The 9897-nt window shown below is 44.8% G+C and overlaps 1 protein-coding gene across 1 annotated transcript in view; it reads left to right on the top strand.

Annotated features, from left to right (window-relative positions):
* The window catches only part of LOC106740546 (nephrin-like), a 522836-nt gene that overhangs the window by 192744 nt on the left and 320195 nt on the right, over nucleotides 1–9897 (top strand). The window lies entirely within an intron of this gene.

The raw sequence follows: 9897 nt of genomic DNA, 5'->3' as shown, positions 1-9897 counted from the left end.
CCCGTAGCCGTTACCCCCCCCCCCCCCTTCTGACGTATATCTTTTCCGTCTTAGCCCGGGCCTATTAAATAATCCGATAGCGTATTTTTAACGTACCGCCGCGGGGAAATGTATCGGAGACTTGGGAGAGAATGAAAGAGAGGAGTAGAGAGAGGAATAGAGAAGTGCGTCGTCCGCATGCGCGTCCACACGTACGTACGTACGTACCGCCGCGGAGAGTAACGAGCACTTACTCTGATGAAATTACATTTAGAATTCTGCTGAAACTCTTCCGAGCAGCGCGCGCGCGTACAATCGTACGCGGCGATCTGCCTCGCGTGGGAACGTGTGTACACTCCGTGGCAGCTTGAATCCTCCTTCCCCGCGATCCCCCCTTCTCTCCCCCCCGTCGACGTTTAGGTCTATCCGCCCCAGCAGCGCGCACCACCATCGCCGGCAACGACATCGCCACTGCTACTCGGCAGCGGCAACGGGTGACTTTATTTACTTTTAATTACGTGGCTCGCGAGATATTCTCGTTTCGAGCCGGGTTAGCCGGCGACGTCTCAAGGTTCCGCGATTCCCTCGCCACCGCTTAATGACTCCTATCGTCCGGGATCTAAGCGATACACCGTCTCGCTCGTCGGAATACCGAGGGGGTAAAATTATCGCGACCGCGCTGTTCTCCCACGTGTGACTCAATTAGAGCCGCATGAATAAACGATCGGACGAAGCGATCGCCGTTGTCGCGGCGGTTGTCGTCCGCGGCTCTTCCGTACTGATTGATAGGTGATTTCTGATTGGGTCTGACGGCGATACGTCTGGCGCGTTAAACCGAAGCTGAAAACGCGGTGGTATTACAACCGATATCACTCGGAAAGATAAGGCGGCGACGACTACGACGACTGCGAGAATACTCTCATTACCGTTTATCCCGGCGATTGTGGTGTCGTCTCGCTCTGTAATGGAAAAGTTAAAAGCTCCTCGCGCGTAATGTATCATTTATTTCGTCATTACGTACTGTTAAGCCGGAATTATCCCCCGTGCGACGAGCGGTAATTCGAGAAAGGGACTCGCGCGCCGTTACTTCCGTGCGTTTTCCCCCGCCGTAGAAAACGGGGATACCCGCGTTGTCGGTCTCTTTCTTTCAGAATTAATCTCTTATTACGCGATCTCGACGACGACGACGGTTCGACCTGGAGGTGTTCGCGCGATGCGCTCGCGATGCTATTCACCGCGACGCCTCGAGTCGAAATTTCAGACCTACTTTCGACCCGAATCTTCTAACATCTGTAGGTCCTGAAGGGTCCATGTAAGTTTAATTTACATGGAAACGCTACTTTAATGCTACTTGGTCTCTAAATGACAGAAAACGCGTGACAAAATGCGTATTCATTCATAGGTTTTACCCTGTTTCTCTAATCTTATTAGATAACATATTCGTTGTTGGTTATTTAAGGAAATAATTTTATATTTAATAGCAATATTTTCTTACATAAATGTCATGTGTGTTTACAAAATAATATTGAATTACTTCTTTTTGACAGTATTGTGTTCTATTGCAGTTGTTCATATGATTGTTAATAATGAAATGTATATAAGTATTTCTGTAAATCAGCAAGAACTTGAATAATGATGTTAAATTAATAATAATCGAAAATTTGTCTTGCAATATTTTTAAACTATAACATATTTCCAATAATTATATGATAAAATGTTTCTGTTTCATAAAAACCAATATATGTTGCTTGTCTTCCTTACAAATATTATATATTTTAACATGTTTAAATTTCTGTGTTTACAATTTTAATTAATTTTAACGGGACTTAAAAATGGTTTAAAAAAGAAGTTTTGACTTATATCGCAGAAAATTGAAAAGAATTTAGAAGTATTGCTATTATAGAATTTTAAGAACTGCAGGAAGAATTTCCAACTTAATATTATTATTCAAGTTCTCGTTAATTTACAGGAATACCTATATACGTTTCATTAATAATAATCATGCGAACACAAGCTGCAATGGAACACATTACTGTCAATAGGAATTATATAGGTTTCACAAGCTTCACATTATACAGGCTTCAGAGTATCAAAGTAAGCGTTAAATGGATTTCTCAAGTCGAAAGCAGGATCAAATTTTCGACTCGGGATCCCCCGTGCGACGAGCAATCCGAGTCGAAATTTTAATCCTACGTTAAGTCTAGTTTAATCCTACCAATTATGTCTTCAAAAATCTTCTATTGTGCTCTTTTGCTGCTACAAATGGGAAAGTTATTGCTGTCTTTTTCACTTGAAGACAATGTAGAACAAAAATTCTGACTCCGTAGGTCTCGATTCTCATTTGTATCATTAAAGGAGCGCTTCATGTGGGATGGTATTCTTCGCGACGCTTTAGGATTTCGCGAGCGATGTTCAGCGACGGAACGATGGCGATCTCGATGTCATATCTTACAGCGGCGCACGGTATGCGTGTACTTTTCCGAAATCGTGTCGCGAGAGAAGACCGTCTTGCGAAATTGTTGCGATTTACTCAAGGTTACGCATCGTCGGCGCTGACCGGTGGTCCATTGCATCCGGGAAGCTGGGCGCAACACACGACCCGGTTTCCTCTTCCTTAGTCAGCATTTCGTAATAAAACCTGGCCTTGCAGAACGCGCGCGCGCGACTACCGTGTGCTCGTGTGCAACAAAAGAAAAAGGCGAGGATAAATTTCCACGAGGTAAAGTCAAACATTCTTCGTCGGCGTCTCTGTGTACCGTGGCGCGTGTGTGTAACGAAAAAGCGGTCGAGTATCCCGCCCGTTAATATTTGTTTCGCAATTTTTATATTTTCGCTCGGTTACCCCTTTCGGAAGCTGGCGGTGGTCAGTCATTCGTGAAAATATCCTAAATACGACGTGTCGTTGCGACACATATCGCGTATCTCGAAAGCATCGAGCGTTATCGCGTTAACGATCGCGTTCACATCGTGTTAACGTGACAATCCGGCACTTTGATATCAACGGAACTTCCTAATGACGTCGTCTATTACGTAACGTGTGAGTCTCATTAGTAAATAATGAAGGATAATAGGTAGCTAAATACCGAAAAACGTTATCAGATCTCGATCCGAAGGAATCGATGAATTCGAAACCTAAAAGCGGCCAGTCGATGAGCAGGTTGAGAAATAACGCGTTACTTGTAGCGCTTTTATCGTTAGAAGTTACTTTTTTCCATTCACGGTTCAACAACATTCCTTTTTTTTTCATTAAGAGAGAATAATTAACCGGTTGGCCAATTAGTTTACCGCTTACGTTTTACTATTATTTTTATTATATTTTTACGAGTACAATCGTTGTTCTTGTTGTTACTTTGTGCACGTAAAATATAAATACATGAGATGGGCGGCGACGAATCCGTAAGAAGAGGTCTTAGCGGGAAAAGTAATGTAAATTAATAATAATCACTCAAAAATAAACACTCGTTGCTTCTCAAGTGGTAACGAGTTACTTTTTCAAATGGTTAACAGCAACGCAATTGTTTTTTTCACGGTGTAACGAGTAATGGTAACGAGTAACAGTAACTTTTAAAAAGTAACTTTCCCAGCGCCGGTCGACGGTAATTTATCGAAACGTCCGTCGAGCTATCGACTCATCTACCGAGCAGCAAACACGTGTAAAAAAGACGTCGCGTCGCGGTCCCGAGAATATCGTGGCGCGGAGCACCGGGAATTTTGGTGTCGTCCGAAGTTTCCGCACATAAATTGCGATGTAACTGTAAACATGATCCGTAAATTCAGATTAAAGTATCAGATTATCGCTTTAGGTTTGTATATTCTAGAAGAGCATGGAAGTAACTAGGATTAAGACCGAGTAAATAAAATTACAATCAGTCGAATTCTAGTTACTTCTGCTTCAGTCAGACTTACCGTCAGTTATATCTTCTTCTAGAATACATAAACTTACACGCCGAGAATTTTTCTCGAAGATACATTTTTTTCACGAACCGAAAGAATAGTAGTTTTGCTCGGTCAAATTATACTTAGAACGTCGAAACTATTTTAAGGCTATGTAGGAAAATTTAGGAAACAACATGAACGACACAATTACAACTGGCACATCGTTGCTCGGACTATGGTCTATGTCACAAATACAATGAGTAACTCGTCTCTTTGCTCATAGAAGCGCGTACGCTGCAGCACTAAGCGTTAAACCATAGTTGCCACCCGAGACAAAATTCTGGCATTAGAAATGACGCGCATTCCAAGCTGCAGCGTCAAAAATACATGTTTCAGTACGGGGTATCCTTTTATCTCTGTGATCTCTTTTTGTACGTATAATAAATTTATATATAATCAGGTTGAAAAATATATCTGACCAAGCCTATTTGCTCACTGCCATGTCTAAATTTTGGCTTCAGCATGAATATATCCTAGTCGCGCAAGTCTATACAGTGAAAAACACTTTGAACTTCTGTTAAGATCGATTCTCGTTTTTGTTTTAAATCGTTAACATACCTATGTATGGATCGAACATATTGCATTTATTATTCCTGTCTCAACAATTTTAACTTTTATATTAATATAATTTTATATCAATATATGTAAACGTTAAAATAACATATTGCGTACTTCAGTGTCGACTGACGTATTAATTTTTCAACGTGTTAGCTCTCTCGGCACAATATCTGTGTTACTTTTCCACGTATTCACCTTGTATTAAATGAACACACAAATTTGAGTGAAAATCCGAGACACGTGAAATGTGTTAAATTTAACACAACATTTTTTTACCGCAGTGTGTAGTAAGTTACGATCTATAAATTACGATTCGCACGCTATATTATTCAACCAAAATTTTCTACGCGCAAAGCAACATCCTGATTAGTTCTTCGGCCGATATTTACGACTTGTATTTACGGTTGCGGTAATTTATGTGCGAAAGCGGCCTTGCGACATCGAACGCGCATTGCGCGCGTTGGATGCACGCTCACTATTGTTGGCGTTAACGTCTACGCTGGAACAGATCGCGACGTTATCTCCGACGATGGAATTAATTATTGGAAAGCGCCGGACGGTCAATTATTCACGGTTTTAATTAGCGCCCGCGAATGTTTCTGCCGCTGCCGTTACCACCCCCCTCCCGCTACCATCACCGCTGCACCTACGTTCGGGCATCGCTCGATCCGCCGAATATAGTTTAATGTCATCGATGCGCGACACGATTGCATCCACGTTCGCTTCGTCGCGTATTTATTCCCGCGCGCTCCTTCATTAATCCGGTGCGCGTCCTCGAATATGCGTATTATTCGTCGCACGCCGCGTTGTCTCGAAATTAAAGCAACAATCGCCGGCGCCGAATCGTTCGCAGGCACGCGAACGCCGCTTCTCCCCTCCCCTCCACCCGCAAAATTAACCGCGTCGAGAGCCGCGCGTCGTTATTCCCGACAGGAAGTATCCTTCGCGCGTGTACGATCCCCGAATCCTCTGGGCGCGAAAAAACCTCGGAAAAAAAATATACGCGAAATATCCCCCCGGTCAAAAGGCAGGCAACATTGGGCAGCAAGTCGCGCTGACGCGAATCGACTGTTATCGCGTGGCCGTAATGGCGGAACAAAACTTTTTAACGGTTCGGCCGTTCACTGAATCCGGACGATCACTGGGATTCCGCGCGAAATCCATATTTGACATGTTTTACCGGCAAAAAGCGGAAATATCAGCGGGTTGCACGCGCACGCGAGAGGACGTTCGGCGATTCGATTGGTATTCCACTCCACGACATCGGGCGCAAAAAACATTGGGTATTTTTTTTTATTCTTCCTCAAATAAATCGAACGGGGCGAGCTTTTATTCCCCTCTCTCCCTCCCCCCTCTTTTTATCCCGGTCTCTCTTTGTTATTCTCTCTCTCTCTCTCGCCGCGAGAGCGCCGTGAAAAATCAGCGCTCGCGCCGCATCAACTTCGACGTCGTGATTTTTCCACGGCCGCGGATCGCCCGGCGCTCGTGAGACCATATAATTACGCGAAACGAGATACAATTACGCGGCGGAAAAAGAAATGAAACAGCACCAACGGAAGCGGCGACGGGTGACCGTCATATTTGAAGCGAGCGGAGCAGCTTATTGCGCGGCCTTTCCACCCTTCCGCCGTGGAGCGGCAACAGCGGCAGCGGTAGCAACACATGGGGAAATAAAATTGCATCGGCATCTTTGAATGCGGGCCGAGACGACCGTACTTTCCGGCGGGGGAAAACAAAATAATAAAGGCGAAAAACAAACAAGTCGCCTCGCGAAATCGCCGATAACCCCCCCCCCCNCCCCCCCCCCGGTCGTATTACAGTATCGTACTACTGCTACTGCACTATTACCGCTGGTACCGTTGCTGCTACCGCTCGGACACGGGCCCTTACGACGCCGAGGTGGGTTCATTCGTTGAAATTTATTCCCGCTCTTAATCGTTCGAGTACACTGTAACTTCCTCGGTAGCTCCGATGGGATTTTTCGGAGCTGGTAAACCGGCGCGGCGGAAAGCGATAAATGTCCTTTTGTGTTCGGGGGAAAGAATCGGTTGTTTAAGTAGCGAGAACGCTGCTTCCACGGGGTCGCCGTCGCGAATGTCCGTAATTAGCGAACGACACGCGAGCTCAAAAGCGGATGTTACACACAAGGGGGAGGTTGCTCGGCCAAGCTCTCAATAATAGTTCCATCGAGTTAGCCGTTGGCGAGCGTTCCGTGAAGTTGCCTATAAACAACAATCTTCGAGTTCTGACGAGTTGCTGAACGAACAGCACGATAGTGCGAAAGGAGGAGTGTTATTTGACAGTGTCGAGGGGAAAGGTTGCGCTCTAACGCGGAAATGCTTTTTTTTTTTGAAGATACCGCGAGATCCGACGCGCATCTCCGCTGATTGTTTCAGCAACTTGAGCAATGGCCGAGACCGAAATTCATTGTAACCGAATCTCCGATGTTTGCAGCGCGCAGTCTGCGCCAGAACAGTCACAATAGGTGACATTATCAAGCACGGGATTTGTAGGTGGGAGCGCTCGCTCGAGTTAGAGAGAGGGCGGCGGTGGCGAGGGGGTCTGGCTGCCTATCTACCTCGCTTCAGATCGGATATTTGCTAGTTAAGTGACGGTATTGACGCGTGCGACAAGCAAATACCAATATGCCGCCGTCGGGCATCGTACATATCTACCAACTAGACGACGATCAAACAATTACACTCGTTCGGCCGCTGGAGGCCGGATTGTCAGGAAAATCTGGCGATTTTGCGTAGCTGCACGTTTTTCGGCGCCCACCGTGTTTTACCTTTTTCGCCCGAACGCGCGGGGTTGCGAAAAGGGATACACGACGAGGCGACGGTTGTCTTACGCTTCGTACTACGCTGGAATAAAGTGAGTGTCCCGATTCATGATAAAGTAATCTCGTCGCACAAATAGATGAATCAACTTTTATATTAATACACGCGTTAAGTACATAACACTTATTTTGTTCGAAAGTTCAAGTATTTGAGATTCTAATTGTATCGTAGATTTTTTTTTTCTTAATTTGCGATAAAATTTTAATTAATTTAATATGTGTTCTCAAAAGTGAGCGGAAGTTACCATTTAGTGATATGTAACTTTGATTTTGTCCCTATTTGTGTGTGACACATGTACATACGCGTATATTATTGACAGGTGACGAACGTACGGATAGCCTTATCGCTGACAGGAAGAAATCACTCAATCAATCAATGTCACAAATTAGTACAGAATCATGAACGTCTCTATTATTGACTTAAACATGATAGTTCGTAGACTAAAAATTCACATTTGTACTGTTTGATAAATTTCAGAGGAATGAGTTATAATTTTGATACTACTCTTTAACTTTATAATAAATCAAATTTACAGCTCTTATTTTCTCTTTACAAATATAAACGTCCATATCATATTATATCATATTTATTTAGATATTGAGTAATAGAGACAAATAAATATTCCAGATTAGTGACATATGTGTATTAACCGCAAAAAATATGTGTATTGTCTATCTTGTTAAGAAGAACAGACGCGATTGTCACTAATTGAGATGTGCATCTTACTCTCTCGTTTATTTGCGCGACAGTATTTTCGTTTCGTTCGGAGCAGAACGTGTTTTTTTTTACTGAAGACTGATAACGCGCTGAGGCAACGCGCTCGAGGAGGAAGGGGAGCGAGGGGATTGTTAATAAAGCTTCGCTTCTCGAAAATTGGGCGAGCCGCGCGCTTTTCCGTAAAAACTTCTCGAACGACGCCGGCTACGCGACTTTATGAATCTCGTAAGAAAGTTCGTTAAGCCACTTCCGATTACGCGTTATCCGCGAGATCCGATGAAAATACACTCGAGGATATTAATAAATAACGCCGCACGGCTTACATCGGTTGTGTCCGTCGTTCGCGAGATCGTGCGATAAATTACGTCGAGTTTAAATGCAATAAACTGCGTTTGAACTTTATCGTGCGTTATCGTTACATAATTCCGTGTCACAACGCAATGTATCGATATACACGGGACGTCAAAGCTGCGACTTTAATATCAATTACCTGCTAATATCCTGTGCCTGCGCGTATGGCGTTTCGATAATCGTGGAGATGCGTTTAATTATAGTTTAATATCGGTCGCACTGAGAGAAACTATATTTATTTTCGGCCTTGATGATTACAGTTACAAAAATCGAATATTTCCCTTTCAGTGCGTTAATGACGAAACCGTCGGAATCAAGAACGCAAGAGTTCGCGCGCGTCAATTACGGGAAAAAAGAGAGAGAGAGAGAGAGAGAGAGAGAGAGAGAGAGAGAGAGAGAGAAAGGAGGGTGGGGGACGGGGGAGAAAGAAAAAATAAACTTTGTTATGCTATAGGATAAATCTTGCAAGAGCAACAATTTAGATTTAGATTTACATGATAAAGATACAGACAGTCGTCGCATAAAAGAAAGAAAAATATAAGAAAAAGGAAAGAAAATGCCAATGAAGTATCGCAAATTAATTGGTGATATGACGATGCATCTCGTAAATGATTTAAAATGATGTGTCGTAGATAATGATGATGTAACAGTGAACTAAAACGCAGAATAAGATGAGAATAAGGAGAGAGAGAGGGGGAGAAGGGAGGGGGTGGGAGGGGGAGAAGATCGCAAAATTTCCTTATTCGACGTGGGATTGGCATTTTTCGAGTCCGCGTTCGTTCCGCTTTATCCGTCATTCTCTCGCTCGTTGAGGTATAATCGACCGCGGGATCACGGCATTATTTCTAAAGTTGTCGTAAACTCGATCCGCCATTCGCCGCGGATCCTTTCCTTACGCGAATTACTTGGGCCGAAGTTTACAAACATTATTTAAAGTTTTCGAAGAACGTTCGCGAAAGAAAGAGAGAGAGAGAGAGAGAGAGAGAGTAGTCTCTCTACCACGTCCACCCCCTTCCCACTCTCTTTCCCATCTCACCCTTTCATCGCTCTCACGGGCGCCCTTTCTCCCCCCCCCCCCCCCTTCCTTCCACCCCCTCTACCCTGTCCCTGAGAATTTCTCGAGCGGTCTTCACCGACGCTAATTCTTTATCCGGAAAATTAATTCAATCCCGCGCGCCGCCGACCGATGTTCGCATTCGTCTTGCGACCCGCACACCGAGAAACGGGGGAATATCGGCGAGAGAGGCGCGAACTCTCCGCCGCGAGCGACGCTAGTTTGTCAGACGACGGTCTCACCGATTTCCTCCAACTTGCCGCCGTGGGAAACTATAGGCGCGCTCGCGCTGCGTGTGGCTGCATTAATTACCACACAATCGACTCGCGCGCGGGAGCTGCGCCGCGATATCATTGACAGATCGTCGCTGTGAGAGGCGAGACCGCGTCGGCGAAGAAGAAGCGTCGTTTCCATTTGCCGGGACCGGGCTTCACTTCTCCTTTCCCCCCCCCCCCCCCCCCC

The sequence above is a fragment of the Dinoponera quadriceps genome, unplaced genomic scaffold, assembly GCF_001313825.1.
Source record: "Dinoponera quadriceps isolate SergipeBrazil2010 unplaced genomic scaffold, ASM131382v1 scaffold396, whole genome shotgun sequence".
In the NCBI taxonomy this organism is placed as follows: domain Eukaryota; kingdom Metazoa; phylum Arthropoda; class Insecta; order Hymenoptera; family Formicidae; genus Dinoponera; species Dinoponera quadriceps.
The sequence above is the reverse complement of the archived record's forward strand: the minus strand, read 5'-3'. Positions and strand labels throughout refer to the sequence as shown.